Here is an 11,113-nt window from a genome sequence, read left to right on the forward strand (position 1 = left end):
TCTAGCACCTTCTCTGAAAGCCCTTGTGGGAATGCTTTCTGCCTGGATCATGCTATCTTCCCAACCTCCCTGTCCACAGAGGTGATCGAGAGATAACATATTACCATAAACATCACAAGCAGTAGCTTCATCAGCCCACAGAGCTGGTAAAATTGCTCTCAATCCTTTTTGCCATGCAACCTCCCACAAGAGATATTCAGAAGAGGATAACAGGCAGGAAAAAAGGTGTTTTATATCAGCAGGGGTTAGAATGTGAGCGAATAATGTAGCTTTAAGGAGCCCTCTAAAATATTCACTTGATCTCCCAAAATCTTTCTGGGCTTTGGCTAGTTCTTTAACAGAATCAACAGAAAGGGGGCTATAATTTGGCTGGAATGCCCCGGTGGCATCTGGAATATATGAGACAGGGGCAGCAGAAAAGACCTGTGCTGTTTCCAGGTTGGGTCTCCCAGCAACAGCGTCTCTTATTACACTGCTCTGAGGGCCGGAGGGCGGGCCGTGGGGGGGGGCGGAGGGAGCCCGCGGCGGGCGGGCAGAGCTCTGAGGGGGCGGGGGCGGCCAGGGCCAGAGCAGGAGGGGCGGCCGGGGCCGGGGCGGGGGCGAGAGGAGGGGCCGGGGGAGGGGCCGGAGGAGGAGACGGGGGAAGGGCGGGAGGGCGGGTTTCGGGGGCGGGGTGCTCCGAGCAGAATGGGTTGTTGGGAGAGCGAAAGGGATTCTGGGAAAGAGAGGAAACCACCATTGCCACGTGGTGTCCGCCATTATGGTCCTGAGAAGTTACCGGGCGCGGCTGGGGGGTACCAAGGCGGGCACTAAGGTTGCGAGACACGGTATTATAACTTGTGGAAGCAGGGGGGAGGGTGGGATTTCGGGAATTCAGGGCAGAAGTGTCCGGGTTGGAGACAGAGAGCCTCGGGGGGGGAGCAGGGGTTTGTGCAGGGGCTGGGAGTGGGGAAAGGGGGGTGGGGGAGGGAGAACCGAACTCGGAGGGGGGTAGATCGGGTTTTTGGGAAACAGAGGTATTGAAACTGTTGCCAGATGGCTGTTCTTGCATCTTTAAATTAAATTTTACAACATTTCTTATCTGCAGGGCTAAAAAAGCAAATTTTGACGGAGATATGTCTCCTGCTTTCCCTGCCTTCAATAATTCACTACCAATTTTGTCCCAAAAAGCCAAATCACTGAGATTTTCAGTGGACACGTCGGGGAAGTGAAGGAAAAGCCATCTGACGAACTGTTTAACATCTGTTTTTGAAAATCGGATTTTTTCACTCTTAAGAATGTTTAAAAGATGATAATAGACACCCTTGTGAGAAACAGAAAGCCTAGCACCCATTTTGGCTCTGATTTTAAATTTGTATCTCAAATTTCAGCAACCCAGGTGGGGGGGGGGGGGGGGGGGGAGGAGAAAAAAGCCTACAGCTGGCAGCCTGCCCACAATAGAGAGAAAAAAAACTTCAGCCCTCCGCGGCGGGCCTGAGAACAAAGGGCAGGGAAACACCCCCTCCCAAAGAGGGGAAAAACAAGAGAAGGGTAAAACTTACCAATCCAACTGCAGGAGAGGGGAACGAAAAAGCCTGGGATGTTGATTTCCACCTAAAGCTGACTTCTTAGGGTACATAAGAAGCTCCCAGCTTCGTCCACAGGAGAGCAACTCACTAAAACGGAGTTTTTTCTTTCCTGAGGTAGCTTGCCGGCCGAAGGCTTATCGAACAGACTGAAAGTATGTCCGAGCCCCTTTCCGTGGGCTCCTGGAATGGTCCCAGAGCCCCACGTTGGGCGCCAAGCTGTCCCAGTCTCTCTGCAAGCCTCTCAAGTCCCTGGGCCTTACCCGGGTCGGCAGAGAGTGGGGGGGGGTAGCCCCACCACGGCCGACTGCGGGGAGACACTCTCTGTGCCCCGAGGGTGCTGAGGGCACTCAGGCTGGTTGCCTTCGCTGCAGCAGAGACGACCGAGACGTCGGTGGAAGAGGAAAGGGGCTGACTCCCAGCAGGGGGTATTCCAAGGTTTTATTAAGGAGTCCCGAGCGAGCTCCTATACCTCAGGGGGTTCCTGCCGAGAGCACTGGGGGAAGTCTGGAGCTCACATTTAAAGGGGGGAGGAAACTAACATAGATAAAATCCTACTGACCAATAGGTATCTCTGGGGGATGGGTGCTGGGGGGATAGACATACAAAACAGCGTATGGGGCAGGACTTGGGGGGTTGACCCTTGGCCCCTGGCTAATCACTCAACAACTTGGACCGAAACCTCTAGGTAGGGGGCTGGGATGTCGAGGTGACTGGCAGAGAGCCAGGGTGGGGGTTTTGGAGATCTTATCCCAGGAAAGGGATAACACAAGTAGACGGAAGAGGAGGGGGGGGGTATAGTCTGGGATAAACCATTTGGGAAAAACATGGGGATACAAGACAAACTACTTCAAAGTATTACAAAATATAAGAACGCACTACAACACACCTCCAGTGGGACCTACCTGTGAAAGCTTTCCATGACATCTGCACTTCCAGCTGGATCCCTGGAAAACTCCAAACTCCATCCCACTGATTTTCAGGTATCTCTGAGGGCTACTGCCTGGGATTTAATGCTGCTGATGGATGATGGCCTCAGGCTGGGGAGGAGGGAAGGGATTTGGGGTGGCTGGGACATAGCTGGCAGCTGTGTGGGAGCTCTGAACCAGGAATTGCTGTGTGAGCCCCTCTGCAAACAGCCCTTGCCTCCATTCCCAGTAATGCCAGCTGCTCCTTGGGGTCCTTCTGAGCTGTTGGTGGTCTCTGTCCAGGCTGAAGCATTTCCATGTGCCTGGTCAGAGCAGCCCCTGGCCAAGGAGCCACGGTGCAGGCACAGCTCCTCCCCTGCAGATCCCAAAGACACGAGGTGCTGCTTGCCTTTCAGGAGCTTCTGGCCTCCTCCTGCCCTGCACTCCCAGCCAGCTGGGACACACTGAGGGAACACCAAGGAGCATCACTGGCAGCAAGCAGGAGACACCAAGGCCTCTGGGCCAGAAAAACAGCCCTGGCCTCAGCAGCCAGCATCATTTTGACCTGGCAACACTCACCTGCAGGAAACAGCCCCTGCCACAGAGCAAGGTGACCCTCAGGACTTGTCTTGTTCCTGGGGAAACAAAGGGACATTGTGTGAGCACATTTACAGCTGCTGGGTAAATCCTGGAAAGGGCAGAAAAAGCAGGGTTATGGGGGAGAGTTTGGTGCTGACATGTTGAGTGCCAGCCAGTTCTGCCCTACAGCCATTGCAGGGGCTGGTGTGTAAAGCAGCATTAGCAGAAGGGAAGGAGCTGCATTTGTAGAGGAGTTCTCTTACTGGCAGCAGTCATTCCCATCCCTCACAGGACCTTTGGAACAACCCTGGGATTGGCTCAGGTATTTGGAGCAGTGTACTGAGAAGCCCAAAATTCTGTGTTCAATGTGCAGCTGGGCCAGTCACTTCTCAGCATTTGACTCGATGATCCTCACGGCTCTGGAAATAAAGAACAAATAATTTTCACTGTTTTTTTAATATGGGGGTTTTTTTCCTTGTATTTCCCCCGGGCTCCAGTCCCACACCAGGCACAATCGGAGCAGGAGCAGCAACACCTCGGCCCCAGCGGCCGTCCCAGAGCGGCTGCTCCCAGCCGGGGCGCTGCAGCCCCCGGGGGTGCGGACACGGAGCAGGGGCTGCGGGCGCTGTGGCTCGTAGGGGAGCGCGGTGCTCGTGGCGTTACCGGGCCGGGGGGGCTGCGGGGTGGCGCTGTGTCCGCCAGGGGGAGCCCCGCGGGGCGGGTAGCGGCGCTGAGCGAGCGGCGATGCCGATGGGGTCCCGGGGCCGGTACGGGCGGTCTCCGTGTCCTTCCCGCTTCCAGCCGCGATCCAGAGGCCGCTCCCGGGAAGCGTCATCCTCCTGGCGGGCATGGCAGTGGCACAGCAGCGGCTCTCTGCCGCCGCAGCCGGAGTGGCAGCGCCTGTCCCAGCGCGGCTCTTTCCAACCGCAGTGATGCCGGTCCTGATCCCAGCCTCAATCCCCCCTCGATCCTCTAGCCCCAGCACCCGCATCCTACCTACCGAGGAAGAAGCGGCTTGGCCCAGCTCCCACAGGAAATACCGGCAAGACCAGGTCCAGAATCCCCGGGCCCAGATCCCGATCCCACCTAAGCGCCTTAGACCCCGCGCAGTAGCAGCGGCCCCCAATCCGGATAGCCGCACAGCACTTAGACCGCCGCTCCCGCCGCATCCCGAGAGGGGCATCCCCCACAGCAAGCAGGACAGGCGCGGATCCGCCGGGATTTATCGGCGGGTGGGGGGGAGGCGGGGCCCCGGGGGCGGGGCCGGCACAGGTGTGAGGGACCCCAGTGCGGCTGCGCAGGGCGGGGCCTTGAGGGATGTAAGGCGCGGGGAGGAGCGGGCGGAGCCATGTACTCCTCGGCGTTTTATGAGGGAGGTTGCTGCCAGCTGAGGCCCTGTATCTCATTTTCTGTATATTTTTCTTCTGCATTCGTTATTTTTTGTAGTTTATTTTCTCTATACCTCTCCTTTCGGCTCTCCCCCACTCCCTCCACCAACTCCCCTCCACCCCTACGGCTGTCCCCCGCCCCCTTTCTATTCCCTTACCCTACTCCTCCATCCTTTCCCTCTTCCTTCCTTCCTCAACCGGACTCCCTCCTGCCCCCTCTCCTTGCTCCGTTTCCTCCCCCGCCCAGTCGCTCCTCACCCGCCCTCATCCTGCTCCTTCCTTCACCCTGCCTTCCCTCCAGCCCCATCCCCTACTGCCCTGCACACCTTACCCTCTCCCCACCTGACCTCACCTACCTCTCCCCTCCCCTATTCTCGTTCTCTATTTGCCGCTCTCCTTCTTTCCTCGCAGCCGCGGGGCTCGGACACCCCCCCCCCCCCCCCCCCCCCCCCGGGACCACCTCCTAATGAGAGGCCCCTGTAACTCCGACCCCCCCCCCCCCCCCACCCCAGTGATGTTGGGAAAGCCGGAGCCCCGGCGGTGTCGGGCGGTGTGTTGGACTGCAATGGGGGCACCCGCAGAGCGGGTCCGGCCCCGTGTGGAGACCCCAGCGAGGGCGGGGGTGCCGCGCTCCGGCCCTCAGGGCTTTATTATTGCCCGGCACCCCGAGCCCTGCGGCTGCGAGGAAAGGAGGAGAGGATGGGGAAACAGGAGAGATGGGGGTGGTGAGAACGGGGAGGGAGAGGGGTCAGAGTGAGGAGGGAAGCGGGAAAGAAAGGGAAAGGCCGATGAGGGAGAACAGGGACGGTGGAGAGAGGAGGAATAGAAGGGAGTAGCGGGGAAGGGATAGGACAGGAAGGAGTGGGGGGGGGGGGGGTCTGGTTTGGGAGGAGAGGAAAGGAGCGTTTCAGGGGGAGAGGGAAAGAGAAGAAAGAAAGCGAATACGCGGAGAAGGAAGGAGGGGTAGAGAGGAACAGAAGGGGAGGCTGAAGCCTTCGCCCCTTACCTGCGGAGCCCGCACAGGGAGCTCCCGTCCGCAACATGCTCTGCCTAAGCGAATAGCAGCTGAGGCGATTTCCGCAGTCTAAATCACCTCGGCCCCGCCCCTCGCAGCTGAGCCCCGCACCGCCCCTGGTACCGCCCCCTGTGCCGTCTGGCCCCGCCCCGAGCCCGCCCCCCCTTCCCGGGATCTCTCGCGACCCCGCCCCTCACACTTGGGCCGAACCGGGGCAGCTCCGGGCGCGGAGCCCGGGGCTCCAAGGGGGGGGCCGGGAATGGGACTGGGGTTCTGGTTCAGCTCCTGTCGGTATCGGCCGGGGGTCCCGACTGACAGCCGGGGCCGGGGCTGAGGCACTCCACGGCCCGAGCCTCCCCGGGCCGGTGGGGACAGAAGCTGCCACGGGTCGGGCAGGGAGTTCCGGGGCCTCGGGGCAGCGGGGACAGTCCCATCCCGGTGCTCAGGCTCCGGCGCTCCCGACGGTTTTCTCTGGCGGAGGGTGGGGGACAGGCGGGAGGCTCCTCGTAGAGGAGTTTCTGGGGCGTCGGGGCCATGGTAGGCCTGGAGGAGTGCGGGCTGTGAGGGAGGGATGCTCCTCTGGAAGCGGGTGTATCCGGCCGGGCTGTGTTCCCGGGCGGGGTGGGAGGTGCTGCAGCTGAAATAAACCTGAATACAGCGATTCCCCACATCTGCCAGTGCTGCCCCACAGACACACAGGACCAGGCACGGAGGGTGCCTCCATCCCAGGTCCCAAGCACTTCCCATAAACTGGATATGGGGTAGGGGTGGGCAATACTCTTCCAGCTGCCCGCTGCTACATCACACACGGGGTCACAAACAGAGCTGCAGTGCTGGCTCTTAACTGCCACGTGCTGTGTTTCAGGGGCTTGGAACATCCTGAGGGGATCAGGTTTGGAGCTCAAGAAAGGGACAAAGTCCTGCATTTTTCACAGTGGAAAACAGAGACTAAATCCAGTGGGTTTGGGTCTAAAGGCAAAAATTTAGTCTTATTTTCACCTTTTGAGAACAGAGACTAAATATAGCATTTTTTGGGCCTTGAAACCAAGCTCTGGGGGATGATTTTGGGTCCCAGAAGCACAGCCCAATGTTTGTGAAGCTCAGAAAAAGTAAAGTCCTGCATTTTCTTTTCTTGAAAATGCAGGTCTAGTCCAGTGTTTCTGGGACTCAGAAAAATGACCAAGTGGCACTTCCCAGAGACCTGGGAACAGCAGCTCAGGTGCCTGCTTTCAGCCCCCAAAGCAGAGGCTAGGGGAGAGCCTTTGGGTGGGAGGGCTGGGGATGAGGACCCTCTCTGGAGGAGGGGGTCTGGTCACCTTGGTCCCCAAAGGTAGGGACACCAGCACACCCCAGGCTGTTTCATGGGTCTGAGATAGTCTCAGGAAAGAAAAGCACTTTTCAGCCCCTTTTCCATGTCCAACTGTTTATTGTGCACAACCACTACAACAGATATGACTTCTATTTAAACAATAACTATGACAAGAAAGAGTTAATAGTTATAACCAAGTTAATAGTTATATGTAATTGATGACAGTGAGTCATGTACAACTTGGCCAAAAGCCCAGATAACTGAAATTAGCTGGAGCTTTAAAGGGGCTTGTAACAAAAAGCAGCAGTTGCTAAGCCAGAGCTGGAAGGAACTGGAGCAGCCATCAACTGGAGCATCTCAGTTCCAGAGCTGGAATGAAGAACACGCCACAGCCAGAGCTGGAGGTTCAGCAAGCTGGACTGGGTAACACCTGCAAGTGAAACAAGCAGAAGGAACAGACATCACCTGGGCCCTCAGCTATCCTGAGCAATAAGTCAGCAGGGGTCCATCAGCAGGAGCTGTGAGCACCAGGAACAGCTCTTGTCCAGTGTCCATCAGCTGGAGCTGTAACAGGCACAGGCATCCCTGAGGGAGAGCTGAGCTCACCTGCAGCTGCAGCAGGAACGTCTCCTGGCTGGATCTGGAACTGGTGCACCCTGGATTCCCAGCCAGGCGCAGGCGTGGATGTCCCTGATCAGGAGCTCTGAGCAGCCTCTTCCCTCGGGGAGTGAAGCCAGGCCAGGTGCCCCTCTCTGTCTGCATGGAGGTGGCTCCCAGTCCCACCCCTGAGAGCAGAAGGGAGGCAGGGGCTCTCCTGGGGATGTGGTGCAGCAGCGTCTCCTCTGTCTCTGCAGAAAGGGGGTCAGTCAGCATCCCCAGGGTGCACAGCACAGCCCCACAGGAGATGCCTGTCCCCCCTCCCAGGCAGGGGCAGCCCTTCCCTCCCTGCTGCCCCTGCTTTGGGCACAGACTGTGCACCGAGGACAGGGAGGCAGAAATCTCAATGGGAGAGCTCAGGGCTCAGCCCAGAAAACGCACGTTTCTGCCCAGAAGAGCAGAGGAGGAGGCACAGATTGCTGCAAGCCCTCTGCTCGGTGAGGGGCACTGTGGGAACCAGCCACCAAACAACACTGGGGCTGAGCCTGGCCTGGCCCAGCACCTTCCCCCAGCCACCCTTACCCTGCCCCAGAGCAGGACTGGGGAGCCACAGACTGTGCTGCCCATCCTGATAAACATCACTGAGCCAGGCACAGCACAACCCTGATCCCAGCCTGAACACGCCACAGGGCACATCCCTCAATCAACGTTGAGCCAAGCCCAACACTAAGGAGCAAATGACACCGGCCACAAAGGGCCCAGAATGGCCAGAAGCCCCCGGGATGGGGAGCAGGGCAGGATCATCCCCAGCCCATCTGTGACCAAAAGCCAAAGCAGCAGCAGCCCTGGATGGTTGCTGATGGTGTGGGGAGAAGCCACCCCCGGGCAGCTCTGGTGCAGCCCCTTCTCCCAGCTCCCTTCACAGTGATGGCTCCCACAATTGTCAGGCACAGCTGAATCCCAGCCCCAGTTCCTGTCCCAACCCCCCTGCAGCCAGGGCCCTGTCCAGGAGCATGGCCACTGCAGCCCCAAACCACGCCAGGACAGGACAGGCCACACAACCAGAAACCACAAGCACAACCATGTTCTTCCCAAGGAACAGCCAAGGACAATGCAGAGGCACAGCCATGACCCTGGCCCTGCTGCCAGCCCCAAAGTGGCCCACAGCAGGGCCAGCACCAGAACCAGCACAGTGTGTTCCCCTCAGCCATAGCCTGGCACGACTTCCTCAGGTCATGTGCATCGGGGCATTCCTTCCTTCCTGCCTGATCCCGCAACCTTCCCCAAAGCTGCCCAGGTCAGAGCACTCACCTGGGCTCATCCTCCTGTGCCAGCCTCTCTTGGTGCCACACTGGGGCCGTGCTCCTCACCTGGGCTCATCCTCCCGTGCCAGCATGCCCAGGGCTGCTCCTGCTGGGGCTGTGTCCCAGGCTGAGCCCCTCGGCCAGTCCCCTGTGCTGTTTCCTGCATGGAGGCAGTCCCTGGTGAGGAAGAGGCTGCAGCTTTGCCTCTTGGAAGACAAAGCTTTTGCCCTAGCAGGAGCTCCCAATGCACACCACAGGTCCTTGCAGGCAGCAAAACACAGTGGTGAAAGCAGACCCTGCTTCTAAGGACTGCAGCCGACTCCTGTGGACCCTCACCTGCCCCTTTTGTCACAGGGCTGCAGGGGCTGGGGCACCCCCCTGAGCCTCCCTGGAGCTCCTGAGCTTTCTGGACAAACACGAGCCCCCGGTGCCTCTCAGAAGCTTCTCCTGGGCCCAGGGCTGGTGTAGAGGCTTTGCCTCTTCTCCCTCCCCCTGCCGTGGCTGCAGGCCCCACCTGCCCCTTCCTTTGGTGGCTCTGCCTCCGGTGAGCCTGGGAGCAGGGACCCAGCTGTGCCGAGCCGGGCTGCCCAGGCAGGGCCCTGGACAAGACACAGCTGGCTCGGAGACAGGGACAGTGAGGAAAGCCTTCCCCAGACTTACCGAATTTCACAGGAATGACGCGGTGGCTGCAATTGCTCCATCCTCTGCGAGACCCCATTCGGGGAGGGTCCATTTTGGGGAGCAGTGCCGGGCAGCCTTCTCTGCAGCTTCCCCGCGGCTGAATCCCTGCGAATATGTTTGGAAAACACTTGTGTAGGTTCCAAGTTCCAGAGCACCCTTGACTCCCTTCTCTGCCATGTCACACTTTCCCGCGGGATAGGCCCCAGGCCGGGGCAGCCCCCGAGCTCCCGGCACGGCTGCTCCTGCCCCCGGCTGGGAACCGCAGTTCGGGATAGCCCCGAGGTGGGAGAGCACGTACTCACCCTGAGCCCGAGCTCCGGAACGCCTCGTCCATGCCCGCAGACACCCAAAGGTCTCCCCAAGAGCACAGTGCAGCCTGGAAAGGGCGGGGGCCCCGGCCCCTTTGCCAGCAGCCGGCCCCGACCACACGGCCGGGCAGCGTCCGGCTCCCCGTTACAGCCCAGTCACCGCTGCGGGGACCGTTCCTTTCTCCCCGAGGCGCTGTCAAACCACAGCCCCCGTCAGGGCCTCGCCGCCCACCCAGAAAAGGCCGCGGGGCCCGCACGGCTCCGGCCCCGGGCGGGGCTCGCCCCCGGCGCTCCGCCCCCGCCGAGGCGCCCCCTGCAGCACGCGCACCGGTACTGCAGGCAGCGCCCCCCGAGCGCATCCCGCCGCAGGCGAGCCGGTGCTGCGGCCCCACGGCGGCACTTCCCGAGCGCCGGCTCCCTGTGTCCCTGTAGGGCCCTGCCCGCTCCCGGAACGGGCCCCGTGCCACCCACAGTGGCAGCCAGGCTTGGTCCTGATCATTCCTGGTGAGAAGCGATCCCAGCTCTTCCCCGTACGCGAACGGCCGCTGCTGTCAGAGGCCCGGCCTGGAGAGGGGGCAGCCGAGCCGCATTTCACGAGCCCAGTTCCTGTCCGGAACCCAGCATCAACACACGGGTGTCACACCGTGCAGCCCGCTGGGCTGAAGAGGCTCATTCTGCAGCATGTTTTATTGCACAGGAACATGATCCTCGGTCGATGCTTACCTGCAGAACCTTTATTGCTTCCTGTAAGCAGTTCGATGGAGGCAGAGGCCTGGGGCAGCACGGAGGCACTGAGCCAGCTTTGCACAGAGCAGCCCTCCTCTGCTCCCAGCACAGCAATGCCTGCCTGCAGATCAGCAGAGGCCGACATGCCAGGCAAAGTCCAAGTGCTCCTTCTTGGGGAAACATCAGCAGCTCTTGCTGCCCCTATGATGCTCCAGGAGAGGCTCTGAGCCAGTGAAGGGACTTGGTCCTGATCCCACAATGACCCACTCTATCCCAGACAGACACCCCTCATGTGTGCTCCAGGCAGAGCGCACCCACTCCTTACTGGCTTCTGGCAGGGCACAGTGGCCAGAAGGTCACACAACAGCCAAATGTGTGTCCTTGGTCCCTTAGGACAAATGTGACCACACACTGCCCAGAGCAGCCCTTGTGTAGCTGCACTTTGGGACTTGCTGGCTGTGAGGGCTGCAGGGCAATATGGGCTCCTGTGGGCAGGGAACTCTCGCTCCTTGGTGCCCTGCTGGACCAGTTCTGGATTAGCTACTCAGCGTCACCCCTCAGGGCACTCTCAGGGCACTCAGGGACTCCAGAGTAAGGGACAGGCATGCAATGAAGCCTGCACTGCAACAAGGCAGCCAAGAGGAACATTGTGTCTGCATCTGCAAGAGCTGCTCTCAGCTTTAATTCCTACACACAGACACTGCACTTCCCACAGTTCCCACCCTTCCCAGGG

General features: G+C 59.8%; 3 long non-coding RNA genes across 6 annotated transcripts; 1 reads left to right on the plus strand and 2 right to left on the minus strand.

Annotated features, from left to right (window-relative positions):
- The first annotated feature begins 2,449 nt into the window (after window positions 1–2,449).
- On the plus strand, window positions 2,450–3,510 carry LOC129120690 (uncharacterized). Its single transcript, XR_013181974.1, has 2 exons — window positions 2,450–2,548; window positions 2,890–3,510. It is a non-coding gene; the product is annotated as an uncharacterized LOC129120690 (long non-coding RNA).
- On the minus strand, window positions 2,570–5,548 carry LOC129120691 (uncharacterized). Of its 3 annotated transcripts, XR_013181975.1 has the most exons (5): window positions 5,447–5,539; window positions 3,716–3,891; window positions 3,316–3,471; window positions 3,053–3,108; window positions 2,570–2,937 (listed from the first exon to the last, which is right to left on the minus strand). It is a non-coding gene; the product is annotated as an uncharacterized LOC129120691 (long non-coding RNA). The 3 variants fall into 3 exon arrangements; XR_013181976.1 differs by lacking the exon at window positions 3,716–3,891 and having other exon boundaries at window positions 5,447–5,548; XR_008534314.2 differs by lacking the exons at window positions 3,716–3,891; window positions 5,447–5,539 and having other exon boundaries at window positions 3,316–3,709.
- Window positions 5,549–6,861: 1,313 nt separating this feature from the next.
- On the minus strand, window positions 6,862–9,319 carry LOC143693927 (uncharacterized). Of its 2 annotated transcripts, none has more exons than XR_013181978.1 (4): window positions 9,002–9,319; window positions 8,673–8,825; window positions 7,371–7,612; window positions 6,862–7,194 (listed from the first exon to the last, which is right to left on the minus strand). It is a non-coding gene; the product is annotated as an uncharacterized LOC143693927 (long non-coding RNA). The 2 variants fall into 2 exon arrangements; XR_013181977.1 differs by having other exon boundaries at window positions 8,673–8,842.
- Between the last annotated feature and the right edge of the window lie 1,794 nt (window positions 9,320–11,113).

Source organism: Agelaius phoeniceus, chromosome 4 (assembly GCF_051311805.1).
Source record: "Agelaius phoeniceus isolate bAgePho1 chromosome 4, bAgePho1.hap1, whole genome shotgun sequence".
In the NCBI taxonomy this organism is placed as follows: Eukaryota; Metazoa; Chordata; class Aves; order Passeriformes; family Icteridae; genus Agelaius; species Agelaius phoeniceus.